General features: G+C 51.2%; 1 protein-coding gene and 1 long non-coding RNA gene across 3 annotated transcripts in view; one reads left to right on the forward strand and one right to left on the reverse strand.

The window, feature by feature from the left end:
* LOC128700040 (RNA-binding protein Musashi homolog Rbp6) overlaps positions 1–14763 on the reverse strand; it is a 398577-nt gene that overhangs the window by 372917 nt on the left and 10897 nt on the right. The window lies entirely within an intron of this gene.
* LOC128700041 (uncharacterized) overlaps positions 1–14763 on the forward strand; it is a 228914-nt gene that overhangs the window by 183845 nt on the left and 30306 nt on the right. For both annotated transcript variants that reach the window (XR_008408699.2, XR_011393776.1), the window contains exon 2: positions 9953–10061. This is a non-coding gene — a long non-coding RNA (uncharacterized lncRNA). The remainder of the gene's footprint in view (positions 1–9952; positions 10062–14763) is intronic.

A 14763-nucleotide genomic window follows, 5' to 3' on the forward strand; every position in this document is an offset into this window, starting at 1 on the left:
CGTGCACACACGAACGCTCGGCTCGCGTGCACACAAGAACGCTCGGCTTGCGTGCATCCATGAACGCTCGGCTCGCGTGCCTCCATGAACGCTCGGCTTGCGTGCACACATGAACGCTCGGCTCGCGTGCACACATGAACGCTCGGCTCGCGTGCGCACACGAACGCTCGGCTCGCGTGCATCCATGAACGTTCGCCACGCGTACACACATGAACGCTCGGTTCACGTGCACACATGAACGCTCGGCTCGCGTGCATCCATGAACGCTCGGCTCGCGTGCATCCATGAACGCTCGGTTCGCGTGCACACATGAACACTCGGCTTGCGTGCACACATGAACGCTCGGCTCGCGTGCACACATGAACGCTCGGCTCGCGTGCATCCATGAACGCTCGGCTCGCGTGCACACATGAACGCTCGGCTCGCGTGCACACATGAACGCTCGGCTCGCGTGCATCCATGAATGCTCGACTCGCGTGCACTCATCCACTCCCACCTCGGGTGCACTCGTCCACTCCCAGCTCGGGTACACTCATCCACTCTCAGCTCGCGTGCACTCATTCACTCCCAGCTCGCGTGCACTCGTCCACTCCCAGCTCGGGTGCACTCGTCCACTCCCAGCTCGGGTGCACTCGTCCACTCCCAGCTCGGGTGCACTCGTCCACTCCCAGCTCGGGTGCACTCGTCCACTCCCAGCTCGGGTGCACTCGTCCACTCCCAGCTCGCGTGCACTCGTCCACTCCCATCTCGGGTGCACTCGTTCACTCCCAGCTCGGGTGCACTCGTACACTCCCAGCTCAGGTGCACTCGTCCACTCCCAGCTCGGGTGCACTCGTCCACTCCCAGCACGGGTGCACTCGTCCACTCCCAGCTCGGGTGCACTCACCCACTCCCAGCTCGCGTGCACTCACCCACTCCCAGCTCGCGTGCACTAATCCACTCCCAGCTCGGGTGCACTCATCCACTCTCAGCTCGGGTGCACTCATCCACTCTCTGCTCGGGTGCACTCATCCACTCCCAGCTCGGGTGCACTCATCCACTCCCAGCTCGGGTGCACTCATTCACTCCCAGCTCGCGTGCACTCATTCACTCCCAGCTCGCGTGCACTCATCCACTCCCAGCTCGCGTGCACTCATTCATTCCCAGCTCGCGTGCACTCTTGCACTCCCAGCTCGCGTGCACTCTTGCACTCCCAGCTCGCGTGCACTCTTGCACTCCCAGCTCGCGTGCACTCTTGCACTCCCAGCTCGCGTGCACTCTTGCACTCCCAGCTCGCGTGCACTCTTGCACTCCCAGCTCGCGTGCACTCTTGCACTCCCAGCTCGCGTGCACTCTTGCACTCCCAGCTCGCGTGCACTCTTGCACTCCCAGCTCGCGTGCACTCTTGCACTCCCAGCTCGCGTGCACTCTTGCACTCCCAGCTCGCGTGCACTCTTGCACTCCCAGCTCGCGTGCACTCTTGCACTCCCAGCTCGCGTGCACTCTTGCACTCCCAGCTCGCGTGCACTCTTGCACTCCCAGCTCGCGTGCACTCTTGCACTCCCAGCTCGCGTGCACTCTTGCACTCCCAGCTCGCGTGCACTCATCCACTCCCAGCTCGCGTGCACTCATTCATTCCCAGCTCGCGTGCACTCTTGCACTCCCAGCTCGCGTGCACTCTTGCACTCCCAGCTCGCGTGCACTCTTGCACTCCCAGCTCGCGTGCACTCTTGCACTCCCAGCTCGCGTGCACTCCTGCACTCCCAGCTCGCGTGCACTCTTGCACTCCCAGCTCGCGTGCACTCTTGCACTCCCAGCTCGCGTGCACTCTTGCACTCCCAGCTCGCGTGCACTCTTGCACTCCCAGCTCGCGTGCACTCTTGCACTCCCAGCTCGCGTGCACTCTTGCACTCCCAGCTCGCGTGCACTCGTGCACTCCCAGCTCGCGTGCACTCTTGCACTCCCAGCTCGCGTGCACTCTTGCACTCCCAGCTCGCGTGCACTCTTGCACTCCCAGCTCGCGTGCACTCTTGCACTCCCAGCTCGCGTGCACTCATCCACTCCCAGCTCGCGTGCACTCATTCATTCCCAGCTCGCGTGCACTCTTGCACTCCCAGCTCGCGTGCACTCTTGCACTCCCAGCTCGCGTGCACTCATTCACTCCCAGCTCGCGTGCACTCATCCACTCCCAGCTCGCGTGCACTCATTCATTCCCAGCTCGCGTGCACTCTTGCACTCCCAGCTCGCGTGCACTCTTGCACTCCCAGCTCGCGTGCACTCATTCATTCCCAGCTCGCGTGCACTCTTGCACTCCCAGCTCGCGTGCACTCATCCACTCCCAGCTCGCGTGCACTCATTCATTCCCAGCTCGCGTGCACTCTTGCACTCCCAGCTCGCGTGCACTCATTCATTCCCAGCTCGCGTGCACTCATTCATCGCGTGCCCAGCTCGCGTGCACTCTTGCACTTCGCGTGCACTCTTGCACTCTTGCACTCAGCTCGCGTGCACTCTTGCACTCCCAGCTCGCGTGCACTCTTGCACTCCCAGCTCGCGTGCACTCTTGCACTCCCAGCTCGCGTGCACTCTTGCACTCCCAGCTCGCGTGCACTCTTGCACTCCCAGCTCGCGTGCACTCTTGCACTCCCAGCTCGCGTGCACTCTTGCACTCCCAGCTCGCGTGCACTCTTGCACTCCCAGCTCGCGTGCACTCTTGCACTCCCAGCTCGCGTGCACTCTTGCACTCCCAGCTCGCGTGCACTCTTGCACTCCCAGCTCGCGTGCACTCTTGCACTCCCAGCTCGCGTGCACTCTTGCACTCCCAGCTCGCGTGCACTCTTGCACTCCCAGCTCGCGTGCACTCTTGCACTCCCAGCTCGCGTGCACTCTTGCACTCCCAGCTCGCGTGCACTCTTGCACTCCCAGCTCGCGTGCACTCATCCACTCCCAGCTCGCGTGCACTCACTCCCAGCTCGCGTGCACTCTTGCAGTCCAGCTCGCGTGCACTCTTGCACTCCCAGCTCGCGTGCACTCTTGCACTCCCAGCTCGCGTGCACTCATCCACTCCCAGCTCGCGTGCACTCTTGCACTCCCAGCTCGCGTGCACTCTTGCACTCCCAGCTCGCGTGCACTCTTGCACTCCCAGCTCGCGTGCACTCTTGCACTCCCAGCTCGCGCGTGCACTCATTGCACTCCCAGCTCGCGTGCACTCTTGCACACCCAGCTCGCGTGCACTCTTGCACTCCCAGCTCGCGTGCACTCATTCGCACTCCCAGCTCGCGTGCACTCTTGCACTCCCAGCTCGCGTGCACTCTTGCACTCCCAGCTCGCGTGCACTCTTGCACTCCCAGCTCGCGTGCACTCTTGCACTCCCAGCTCGCGTGCACTCTTGCACTCCCAGCTCGCGTGCACTCTTGCACTCCCAGCTCGCGTGCACTCTTGCACTCCCAGCTCGCGTGCACTCTTGCACTCCCAGCTCGCGTGCACTCTTGCACTCCCAGCTCGCGTGCACTCTTGCACTCCCAGCTCGCGTGCACTCTTGCACTCCCAGCTCGCGTGCACTCTTGCACTCCCAGCTCGCGTGCACTCTTGCACTCCCAGCTCGCGTGCACTCTTGCACTCCCAGCTCGCGTGCACTCTTGCACTCCCAGCTCACGTGCACTCTTGCACTCCCAGCTCGCGTGCACTCTTGCACTCCCAGCTCGCGTGCACTCTTGCACTCCCAGCTCGCGTGCACTCTTGCGCTCCCAGCTCGCGTGCACTCTTGCACTCATTCCCAGCTCGCGTGCACTCATTCACTCCCAGCTCGCGTGCACTCTTGCACTCCCAGCTCGCGTGCACTCTTGCACTCCCAGCTCGCGTGCACTCATTCATTCCCAGCACTCCCAGCTCGCGTGCACTCATTCATTCCCAGCTCGCGTGCACTCCCCAGCTCGCGTGCACTCTTGCACTCCCAGCTCGCGTGCACTCTTGCACTCCCAGCTCGCGTGCACTCTTGCACTCCCAGCTCGCGTGCACTCTTGCACTCCCAGCTCGCGTGCACTCTTGCACTCCCAGCTCGCGTGCACTCTTGCACTCCCAGCTCGCGTGCACTCTTGCACTCCCAGCTCGCGTGCACTCTTGCACTCCCAGCTCGCGTGCACTCTTGCACTCCCAGCTCGCGTGCACTCTTGCACTCCCAGCTCGCGTGCACTCTTGCACTCCCAGCTCGCGTGCCCTCTTGCACTCCCAGCTCGCGTGCACTCCACTCCCAGCTCGCGTGCACTCTTGCACTCCCAGCTCGCGTGCACTCTTGCACTCCCAGCTCGCGTGCACTTTTGCACTCCCAGCTCGCGTGCACTCTTGCACTCCCAGCTCGCGTGCACTCTTGCACTCCCAGCTCGCGTGCACTCTTGCACTCCCAGCTCGCGTGCACTCTTGCACTCCCAGCTCGCGTGCACTCTTGCACTCCCAGCTCGCGTGCACTCTTGCACTCCCAGCTCGCGTGCACTCTTGCACTCCCAGCTCGCGTGCACTCTTGCACTCCCAGCTCGCGTGCACTCTTGCACTCCCAGCTCGCGTGCACTCTTGCACTCCCAGCTCGCGTGCACTCTTGCACTCCCAGCTCGCGTGCACTCTTGCACTCCCAGCTCGCGTGCACTCTTGCACTCCGTGCACTCGTGCACTCCCAGCTCGCGTGCACTCTTGCACTCCCAGCTCGCGTGCACTCTTGCACTCCCAGCTCGCGTGCACTCTTGCACTCCCAGCTCGCGTGCACTCTTGCACTCCCAGCTCGCGTGCACTCTTGCAGTCCCAGCTCGCGTGCACTCATCCCAGCTCGCACTCCACAGCTCGCGTGCACTCTTGCACTCCCAGCTCGCGTGCACTCTTGCACTCCCAGCTCGCGTGCACTCTTGCACTCCCAGCTCGCGTGCACTCTTGCACTCCCAGCTCGCGTGCACTCTTGCACTCCCAGCTCGCGTGCACTCTTGCACTCCCAGCTCGCGTGCACTCTTGCACTCCCAGCTCGCGTGCACTCTTGCACTCCCAGCTCGCGTGCACTCGTGCACTCCCAGCTCGCGTGCACTCTTGCACTCCCAGCTCGCGTGCACTCTTGCACTCCCAGCTCGCGTGCACTCTTGCACTCCCAGCTCGCGTGCACTCTTGCACTCCCAGCTCGCGTGCACTCGTCCCAGCACTCCCAGCTCGCGTGCACTCTTGCACTCCCAGCTCGCGTGCACTCTTGCACTCCCAGCTCGCGTGTACTCTTGCACTCCCAGCGTCGCGTGCACTCTTGCACTCCCAGCTCGCGTGCACTCTTGCACTCCCAGCTCGCGTGCACTCTTGCACTCCCAGCTCGCGTGCACTCTTGCACTCCCAGCTCGCGTGCACTCTTGCACTCCCAGCTCGCGTGCACTCTTGCACTCCCAGCTCGCGTGCACTCTTGCACTCCCAGCTCGCGTGCACTCTTGCACTCCCAGCTCGCGTGCACTCTTGCACTCCCAGCTCGCGTGCACTCTTGCAGTCCCAGCTCGCGTGCACTCTTGCACTCCCAGCTCGCGTGCACTCTTGCACTCCCAGCTCGCGTGCACTCTTGCACTCCCAGCTCGCGTGCACTCTTGCACTCCCGGCTCGCGTGCACTCTTCCCAGCACTCCCAGCTCGCGTGCACTCTTGCACTCCCAGCTCGCGTGCACTCTTGCACTCCCAGCTCGCGTGCACTCTTGCACTTCGCACTCCCATCTCGCGTGCACTCTTGCACTCCCAGCTCGCGTGCACTCTTGCACTCCCAGCTCGCGTGCACTCTTGCACTCCCAGCTCGCGTGCACTCTTGCACTCCCAGCTCGCGTGCACTCTTGCACTCCCAGCTCGCGTGCACTCTTGCACTCCCAGCTCGCGTGCACTCTTGCACTCCCAGCTCGCGTGCACTCTTGCACTCCCAGCTCGCGTGCACTCTGGCACTCCCAGCTCGCGTGCACACTTGCCCTCCCAGCTCGCGTGCACTCTGGCACTCCCAGCTCGCGTGCACTCATTGCACTCCCAGCTCGCGTGCACTCTTGCACTCCCAGCTCGCGTGCACTCTTGCACTCCCAGCTCGCGTGCTCTATTGCACTCCCAGCTCGCGTGCACTCTTGCACTCCCAGCTCGCGTGCACTCTTGCACTCCCAGCTCGCGTGCACTCTTGCACTCCCAGCTCGCGTGCACTCTTGCACTCCCAGCTCGCGTGCACTCTTGCACTCCCAGCTCGCGTGCACTCTTGCACTCCCAGCTCGCGTGCACTCTTGCACTCCCAGCTCGCGTGCACTCTTGCACTCCCAGCTCGCGTGCACTCTTGCACTCCCAGCTCGCGTGCACTCTTGCACTCCCAGCTCGCGTGCACTCTTGCACTCCCAGCTCGCGTGCACTCGTGCACTCCCAGCTCGCGTGCACTCGTGCACTCCCAGCTCGCGTGCACTCTTGCACTCCCAGCTCGCGTGCACTCTTGCACTCCCAGCTCGCGTGCACTCTTGCACTCCCAGCTCGCCTGCACTCTTGCACTCCCAGCTCGCGTGCACTCTTGCACTCCCAGCTCGCGTGCACTCTTGCACTCCCAGCTCGCGTGCACTCTTGCACTCCCAGCTCGCGTGCACTCGTGCACTCCCAGCTCGCGTGCACTCTTGCACTCCCAGCTCGCGTGCACTCTTGCACTCCCAGCTCGCGTGCACTCGTGCACTCCCAGCTCGCGTGCACTCTTGCACTCCCAGCTCGCGTGCACTCTTGCACTCCCAGCTCGCGTGCACTCTTGCACTCCCAGCTCGCGTGCACTCGTGCACTCCCAGCTCGCGTGCACTCTTGCACTCCCAGCTCGCGTGCACTCTTGCACTCCCAGCTCGCGTGCACTCTTGCACTCCCAGCTCGCGTGCACTCTTGCACTCCCAGCTCGCGTGCACTCTTGCACTCCCAGCTCGCGTGCACTCTTGCACTCCCAGCTCGCGTGCACTCTTGCACTCCCAGCTCGCGTGCACTCGTGCACTCCCAGCTCGCGTGCACTCTTGCACTCCCAGCTCGCGTGCACTCTTGCACTCCCAGGTGGTTTTAATCCATCAGTGTTATCGAAACCAAATTATTCTTTCTTCCATTACAACTGCTTATTATCCCTCTCTCTTATCCCCTCTCCCATCCCCTCTCCTCTCCCCTCTCCCATCCCATCTCCCATCCCCTCTCCTCTCCCCTCTTCCACCCCCTCTCCTCTCCCCTCTCCCATCTCCCCTCCCCTTTCCCATGCCCTCTCCCATCCCCTCCCTTCTCCCATCTTATCTCCTCTCCCCTCTCACCTTTTCCCTTCCCTGTCCCCTCCCCTTTCCCCTCCTCTGTCCCCTCTTTTTTTCCCTCCGATGTCCTCTCCCATTCTATGGCGGTAATGGAAGGAGAAAGGGCTAAAAACCTCCAAGGAAACAGATCAACACACACACACACACACACACACACACACACACACACACACACACACACACACACACACACACACACACACACACACACACACACACAAGTATGATAAAGCTCATGGAGCAGGAAGAGTGACCTAATAGCGACCAGTGAGGAAACGGGACCAGTAGCTGTGAATCGACCCCTGTAACCACAACTAGATGAGTACACACACACACACACACACACACACACACACACACACACACACACACACGAGGAAAATGCAAATTGGATGAATGGGCCTCGCGGGTGAGATATTGAAGTCGGGCAGCGGGAACGTGCCTTGCTTGCTGCCCGGGAATTAGAACAATGCCCGAGTTTGGTTTTTCTTCAAGCACTTGATTCCCGCTGCCGACACTGCAGATAACCCAAGTATTACCTTGCCGGCTTAGACGTAAACAAAACAGGTTTATGAAGACGAAGGTTTAAGGAGAACGCTGGTTTTAGGAATTTTTTTTAGGAAAAAGCAGGTTTAGGAATAGACGCTACATAGGCCAGTAGGCCTGGTGCAGTGCTCGTTCTATCGTATTTTATGTTCTCAACATTTAAAAAAATACAAGTGGTTTAGGTGACGCGTGGTTTAGAAGCTGGTGTCTAGGAAGAGATGCTTAGACAAAGACGTGGTTCAGGTATTCGTGGTTTACAAAGAGACAAGTGGTTTAGAGAGACAGTTAAGACAAAGATACGTAGTTGAGAGGGAAGACTGAGATTTAGGTGGTTTAGAGAGATTTAGGTGGTATAGAGAGATTTAGGTGATTTAGAGAGATTTAGGTGGTTTAGAGAGATTTAGGTGGTTTAGAGAGATTTAGGTGGTTTAGAGAGATTTAGGTGGTTTAGAGAGATTTAGATGGTTTAGAAAGATTTAGATGGTTTAGAAAGATTCACGTGGTTCAAGCCTACTCACACCCTCGAAAACCTTACTCACACCCTCGAAAACCTTACTCACACCCTCGAAAAGCCTACTCACACCCTCGAAAACCCTACTCACACCCTCGAAAAGCCTACTCACACCCTCGAAAACCCTACTCACACCCTCGAAAAGCCTACTCACACCCTCGGAAACCCTACTCACACCCACAAAAAAAAACATGATGGAATGATCTCTCCAAAAATGAGAACTTAACTAAATGAACTTCAAGCCGGCTAAAAAATATATATGGACAAAAATAAGACACGAGACGAAGAGAAATGAAAAAAAAAATCTGAAGCAGCATTGTTGACTTCTGAGATTCAGATGTAAACCAAAAAAAAAAATATTTCAAATACTGCTTATGTAAAAATATAAATTGCTGTAAATAGATGTAAAATAATCTAAAGATATTAAAATTGAGTGTAAAAATGCAAATGTAAAAAGCGTAAATGTATAAGTAATTAGATACACGAAAATGTAAATAGAGGTAATAAAAACTGTAAATGCAGAAATTTTAAATGTAAAAAAATGTAAACAGATGTAAGTATATCTTAAAGTTAATATAATGATACTTTTCAGACGGATTAATTTACATAGTCAAATTATTTAACCTCTTCAAGGAAGATACCTTGATACAGGTGAAGGGCTCTTGATCCAAGGAATTACAGCTACCCTTCTCCTCGGAACACACCTCATTACTTCAAATTTCCCCAGCGGGTTTGCCGCTTCCAGATAACTGTGATAACATTATCATCATTAAAGTTTTAATTTTCAAATTTTCGATTTTTACTTCAAAAACTGCAAATTATTCGAAAGATATCTCAGTAGATTTCTAGCAGATATTTTAGATTTCTAGTAGCTCTTTTAGTAGATTTCTGGTAGATATCTGGTAGATATTTCTGGTAGATAGTAGATATTCTAGATTTCTTGTAGATATCCTATTGATTTTCTGGTAGATATCTAGTAGATTTCTGGTAGATATCTTAGTAGATTTTTGGTAGGTACCTTAGTAGATTTTTGGTAGGTATCTTAGTAGATTTTTGGTAGGTATCTTAGTAGATTTTTGGTAGATATCTTAGTAGATTTCTGGTAGATATCTTAGTAGATTTCTGGTAGATATCTTAGTAGATTTCTGGTAGGTATCTTAGTAGATTTCTGGTAGGTATCTTAGTAGATTTCTGGTAGGTATCTTAGTAGATTTCTGGTAGGTATCTTAATAGGTTTCTGGTAGATATCTTAGTAGATTTCTGGTAGATATTTTAGTAGATTTCTGGTAGATATCTTAGTAGATTTCTGGTAGGTATCTTAGTAGATTTCTGGTAGATATCTTAGTAGATTTCTGGTAGATATCTTAGTAGATTTCTGGTAGGTATCTTAGTAGGTTTCTGGTAGATATCTTAGTAGATTTCTGGTAGATATTTTAGTAGATTTCTGGTAGATATCCTAGTAGATTTCTGGTAGATATCTTAGATTTCTGGTAGATATCTTAGTAGATTTCTGGTAGATATTTTAGTAGATTTATGGTAGATATCTTAGAAAATATATTCGCAGATTTCAAAATATTTTAGACACAGTGTATACTTAGCGTATGATAAGTATTTTGTATCTATATCCCTAGGTATCTGCAAGTACTGAGCTACAGCTCCTGACCCCCGCGGCTCGGCCTGGGAGCAGGCTTCCAGGTGCTGATCAGCAAGGCTGTTCCTGCAGGCTTCACTGCCCTCCTGGTTAGTGCACTCTTGGTCTTCCATTGCTCTCTTTACTTACAACAAATGTGTGGAGAAATTATTTATTTAACCTAAAATGGAGCAAATATTTCTTAATGTCTTGCATTACATTGTAATGTTGGCTGCTTAAGTCGTTCAGAAATCGACGTACGTAAAGTACGTCGATTTCTGAACAGAATAGCTTACAAAGTAACAATATAAACATTTTTTAACATTAAACGTCAGTGATTTACGTTTTTTGCTTTAATTTAGCAAAAATTATCCTAAATTTACGTATCTCTGAACGCCAACAATTGTGAAAAATCAAATTTACACGTCTTGTAGAGGGAAACGAACCTCACAGTAAATTAGTTGGTAATCCTGTGCTCATTACGTACGAATTACGGACGGAGTAGACATGTGTCGTTGTAACTCTTGATAAATTATTTTATTAAATAACTACCTGATAATGGTTTAGGAAGGACCGAAGTGTCGTCTAGTTTTTAATTCCAGTTTGTAAGTTGGTTGTGAATTGTTGCAATCACGGTATTGATGGCTGTGAATTGTTGCAATCACGGTATTGATGGCTGTGAATTGTTGCAGTCACGGTATTGTGGGTCGTGAATTGTTGGTCATGGTATTGTGGGTCGTGAATTGTTGCAGTCACAGTATTGTGGGCTGTGAATTGTTGCAGTCACGGTATTTTGGGTTGTGAATTGTTGCAGTCACGGTATTGTGGGCTGTGAATTGTTGCAGTCACGGTATTTTGGGTTGTGAATTGTTGCAGTCACAGTATTGTGGGCTGTGAATTGTTGCAGTCACAGTATTGTGGGCTGTGAATTGTTGCAGTCACAGTATTGTGGGCTGTGAATTGTTGCAGTCACGGTATTTTGGGTTGTGAATTGTTGCAGTCACGGTATTGTGGGCTGTGAATTGTTGCAGTAACGGTATTTTGGGTTGTGAATTGTTGCAGTCACAGTATTGTGGGCTGTGAATTGTTGCAGTCACGGTATTTTAGGTTGTGAATTGTTGCAGTCACGGTATTGTGGGCTGTGAATTGTTGCAGTCACGGTATTGTGGGCTGTGAATTGTTGCAGTCACGGTATTTTGGGTTGTGAATTGTTGCAGTCACGGTATTTTGGGTTGTGAATTGTTGCAGTCACGGTATTTTGGGTTGTGAATTGTTGCAGTCACGGTATTTTGGGTTGTGAATTGTTGCAGTCACGGTATTTTGGGTTGTGAATTGTTGCAGTCACAGTATTGTGGGCTGTGAATTGTTGCAGTCACGGTATTTTGGGTTGTGAATTGTTGCAGTCACGGTATTTTGGGTTGTGAATTGTTGCAGTCACGGTATTTTGGGTTGTGAATTGTTGCAGTCACGGTATTTTGGGTTGTGAATTGTTGCATTCTCAGTTTTGTGGGCTGTGAATTGTTGCAGTCACGGTATTTTGGGTTGTGAATTGTTGCAGTCACGGTATTTTGGGTTGTGAATTGTTGCAGTCACGGTATTTTGGGTTGTGAATTGTTGCAGTCACGGTATTTTGGGTTGTGAATTGTTGCAGTCACGGTATTTTGGGTTGTGAATTGTTGCAGTCACGGTATTTTGGGTTGTGAATTGTTGCAGTCACGGTATTTTGGGTTGTGAATTGTTGCAGTCACGGTATTTTGGGTTGTGAATTGTTGCAGGCACGGTATTTTGGGTTGTGAATTGTTGCAGGCACGGTATTTTGGGTTGTGAATTGTTGCAGTCACGGTATTTTGGGTTGTGAATTGTTGCAGTCACGGTATTTTGGGTTGTGAATTGTTGCAGTCACGGTATTTTGGGTTGTGAATTGTTGCAGTCACGGTATTTTGGGTTGTGAATTGTTGCAGTCACGGTATTTTGGGTTGTGAATTGTTGCAGCCACGGTATTTTGGGTTGTGAATTGTTGCAGCCATGGTATTGTGACTTTCATTATACACAACTCATCTCTGATGTGTCATATTTTAATAATTCCCTCCAAAATTTTGTGTTTCCAATAGTTATCTGAATAATCTTTACAAAAATAAGAAAAAAAAATCACAAAACCGGAATTTTTCGAATTTTGGTAAATCAAAAGAGCGCGATACGTAAATTCGTTATATATATTTTATTGTCAGCTTCTTCATCGACTTTGTCAAAAAATTGAAAATATCACACAGGCGATTTTTTCTGTTCGGCTTTAATATTTCTCCATCTGAAACATAAAGCCGTTTGTTATAAATGTTATTCATATATATTCATTTGTATAGTTTTTTTTCCGATTTTCATTTCTACCGTGAAGGTGTTGAGTGTAAACCTCCCCACCCAAACGTTTCGCTCGGCTTTACAATCAAACGTTTCCCTCGGTTTTACGGTTTTTCTCGGTTGCATAAAAATAATTATTTCATTATTTCATTTACTTTTTTATTCATCCACATTATAATTAATTTAATACTATCATTTTCTCCTTTGTTTCTTGTTTTCTTGATCTTTGCATTCTTTGTGTTTCATTTTTTAGTGAGTTGTTTCCCCATCTCCCTCTTCATCTCCCAGGCAGCTTCTCCTCCTCCTCCTTCTCTTCCTCCAAGTTTATCAGTCTACTTATATCTCACTAAGGAATTAATCCATTTATTGTAAGTCACAGAATCGGATAGGTTAGTGATAGTGTAACAATGAATAGGGAAGGAGTGATATAGTGAGAAGGAAAAACTAAAAAAAAAACTTTTTGCTTTGTTCCCACAATGTTACTATCAAATTAAATAGTGTAGCAACACTGCTGTTCTCACAATCTAACTATCATATAGAATAGTGTAGCAACACACTGCTGGTGTTCCCACAATGTTACTATCAAATAGAATAGTGTAGCAACACACTGCTGGTGTTCCCACAATGTAACTATCATATAGAATAGTGTAGCAACACACTGCTGGTGTTCCCACAATGTTACTATCAAATAGAATAGTGTAGCAACACACTGCTGGTGTTCCCACAATGTTACTATCAAATAGAATAGTGTAGCAACACACTGCTGGTGTTCCCACAATGTTACTATCAAATAGAATAGTGTAGCAACACACTGCTGGTGTTCCCACAATGTTACTATCAAATAGAATAGTGTAGCAACACACTGCTGGTGTTCCCACAATGTTACTATCATATAGAATAGTGTAGCAACACACTGCTGGTGTTCCCACAATGTAACTATCAAATAGAATAGTGTAGCAACACACTGCTGGTGTTCCCACAATGTTACTATCATATAGAATAGTGTAGCAACACACTGCTGGTGTTCCCACAATGTTACTATCAAATAGAATAGTGTAGCAACACACTGCTGGTGTTCCCACAATGTAACTATCATATAGAATAGTGTAGCAACACACTGCTGGTGTTCCCACAATGTTACTATCAAATAGAATAGTGTAGCAACACACTGCTGGTGTTCCCACAATGTAACTATCATATAGAATAGTGTAGCAACACACTGCTGGTGTTCCCACAATGTTACTATCAAATAGAATAGTGTAGCAACACACTGCTGGTGTTCCCACAATGTAACTATCATATAGAATAGTGTAGCAACACACTGCTGGTGTTCCCACAATGTTACTATCAAATAGAATAGTGTAGCAACACACTGCTGGTGTTCCCACAATGTAACTATCATAAAGAATAGTGTAGCAACACACTCTTGGTGTATCCAGGCTAGTTAAATAAACACAAAACAATTCTTTTAAACACAGCAACAGCCACAAAGGTATCCCTTATGTGATCGACATTACATACCCCTCTGTTCCTCTTTCGCGTTTACCCTTTCCCTCCTTGCGTCGTCGCATGACCCCTTCCTCCCCTCTCCCTCCCATCCCCTACCTCCCTCCTCTTCCTCGCCCCCTTCCTCTCTCCCCCCTCCTTTCCCATTGCACTTTACCCATCCAATATTTTCACCTATCCCCCGCCCTCCCATTTCTCCCCACCTTATTTCTTTCCTCATCTGTTATTCTAGTCTCCTCATTCCATGACACACATCTTCCTTCATTTCCTACCTTCCTCTCTCCTTCCTTCTTTCCTTCCTCCTTCCCTTCCTCCTTCCCTTCCGTCCCATCCGCCTCCTGCCCAACATAATAATTAACTTTGGGCCTTCCTCATTATAAAACAATTTAATGACTCACGAAATCGTAATGATACGATTGCAAACAAACCTTAGCTTTAAGATGAGGTAGGATAAAGCTCATGGAGCAAGGAGAAAGAGAGGACCTAGTAGCACTCAGTGAAGAGGCGGGGCCAGGAGCTGAGTCTCGACCCCTGCAACCACAATTAGGCGAGTACGGGTGGGGTTAGAACCCGCGATCAGTCATAAAACTCCAGACGGACGTGTTAGCCACTGGGCCAGCTAGCTACAATAATGTTCATCCAACTAGGTATATTTCTACACCATAAGAAGGTTAGCATAGGCACCACTGTGACAAATGTAAGTTTTTTTACAGACTAATCTCCCGCTACCGTGGCCGTGGCTTTTCTGGTCAAAGTGGTGCCTATGCTAACCTTCCTATGGAGCATAAATATACCTAATTGGATAAATATTATTGTAGCCAGCTGGCCCAGTGGCTAACGCGTCGGTCTGGAGTTTTATGAGTCTCTGATCGCGGGTTCTAACCCCGCCCGTGGTATGGTTTGGTTTAACTAATATGAAGTCAGTTGTATTTTCACACTGTGACCAGATCT

Source organism: Cherax quadricarinatus, chromosome 64, assembly GCF_038502225.1.
Source record: "Cherax quadricarinatus isolate ZL_2023a chromosome 64, ASM3850222v1, whole genome shotgun sequence".
Lineage (NCBI taxonomy): Eukaryota > Metazoa > Arthropoda > Malacostraca > Decapoda > Parastacidae > Cherax > Cherax quadricarinatus.